The sequence below is a fragment of the Schistocerca nitens genome, chromosome 7 (genome assembly GCF_023898315.1).
Source record: "Schistocerca nitens isolate TAMUIC-IGC-003100 chromosome 7, iqSchNite1.1, whole genome shotgun sequence".
Lineage (NCBI taxonomy): Eukaryota > Metazoa > Arthropoda > Insecta > Orthoptera > Acrididae > Schistocerca > Schistocerca nitens.
Genome location: NC_064620.1, coordinates 259,530,432 through 259,532,086, shown reverse-complemented (window position 1 = coordinate 259,532,086; position 1,655 = coordinate 259,530,432). Strand labels below are relative to the sequence as shown.

Genomic DNA, 1,655 nt, shown 5'->3' with positions numbered 1-1,655 from the left:
CTGAATACAAAATTCAGAGGCGTCAGTTTCCAGCAAGGTCCCGCATAAAAATGACTTACCACATAACTCCGGAAGCTGCATGACGCTTTGTGCAGGTGATGCTTGTTGTATACACAGAAGTCGTGGCGATACATAGCAAAATGCAGAGAGTCGCCGCGCAGGGAAACGCAGTGGCCCTCACCATAAGCAAATGAAACGTATTGCGAATACACAGACAGAAACAGTCTTTACAGTATGACCACACAAGTGCAGAATAGCCATTAAAAGCACTTACTTTCATAAACATTATAGAATAGACGTATGGAGCGATGTGAAGTGAAACGAAATGGCAAGACATACTGCGTTGTAATATCATGTGTTTGCCTGATGGCAGAGTATCTCCACATGCAATTGCTTTGGAATTGAGTTTGGACACATAAGCCAATAATTAATTAAGTTAACTATATATGACCATGCAGCTTTGCTAGAAATGAAATGATGGTCATATATAGTTAAAAAATATGGGTTCCCGGCCTTTGACCTTCTTGTGCGAACGCACACGCTATGCCCGAACTCGTACGGGACTTGGTAGATTAATCTGCCACGAGTAATGAATATGATGGGCAAACATCTATTAGGCGCACTACGAATGTAGTGTTGTGGACATGTTGGGAATGTGGATCTCACGGGGAGCGTGCAAGGGATAAGTCCCTGCAGACGCACTATCCTCTGTGCCCGCGGTGGCTCAGATGGATAGAGCGTCTGCCATGTAAGCAGGAGATCCCGGGTTCGAGTCCCGGTCGGGGCACACATTTTCAACACGTCCCCAACGAAGTGTATCAACGCCTGCTTGCAGCTTGGGTGTCCATTTATCATTTCATTTCTAGCAAAGCTGCATGGTCATATATAGTTAAAAAATATGGGTTCCCGGCCTTTGACCTTCTTGTGCGAACGCACACGCTATGCCCGAACTCGTACGGGACTTGGTAGATTAATCTGCCACGAGTAATGAGTATGATGGGCAAACATCTATTATGCGCACTACGAATGTAGTGTTGTGGACATGTTGGGAATGTGGATCTCACGGGGAGCGTGCAAGGGATAAGTCCCTGCAGACGCACTATCCTCTGTGCCCGCGGTGGCTCAGATGGATAGAGCGTCTGCCATGTAAGCAGGAGATCCCGGGTTCGAGTCCCGGTCGGGGCACACATTTTCAACACGTCCCCAACGAAGTGTATCAACGCCTGCTTGCAGCTTGGGTGTCCATTTAATTATCAATTAATTAAGTGTTTATATTCGCTTTAGGTAAGTCAGGTAACTGGAATTCCTTCGGGACAACGTGAGCTCTAAGTCCCAAACTGCACGGTGTACTGCAAATTTCTTTAATTACGCCAGAATATGAATGTCTGGGAGTTGTATTAGCGTTGGAAATATTAGCGCGAAGATTGTGAACTTTGGCTCCACTCCCAAGCGAAATCCTCTCCTTGGCTAAAGCTGCGTAATTTGTGAGAAATTTCTGGGGTTGTTTCTTGCCGAAGGCGAGTTTCATTACAACGGCAGACAGCGCCCCTCATTACCTAACAAGCGAGCGATCTCGCTGCTCGGGGCAGAGGGTGACGTGTAGCCGAGCTCGTAGGGGGAGAGGTGAAGACGTGTTTAATGTACAAACTTGTGGG

The 1,655-nt window shown here is 46.9% G+C and overlaps 2 non-coding genes across 2 annotated transcripts; both read left to right on the top strand.

Annotated features, from left to right (window-relative positions):
* Window positions 1–712: 712 nt before the first annotated feature.
* On the top strand, window positions 713–787 carry Trnat-ugu (transfer RNA threonine (anticodon UGU)). Its single transcript has one exon. It is a non-coding gene; the product is annotated as a tRNA-Thr (tRNA).
* A 323-nt stretch (window positions 788–1,110) lies between these two features.
* On the top strand, window positions 1,111–1,185 carry Trnat-ugu (transfer RNA threonine (anticodon UGU)). Its single transcript has one exon. It is a non-coding gene; the product is annotated as a tRNA-Thr (tRNA).
* The last annotated feature ends 470 nt before the right edge of the window (window positions 1,186–1,655 follow it).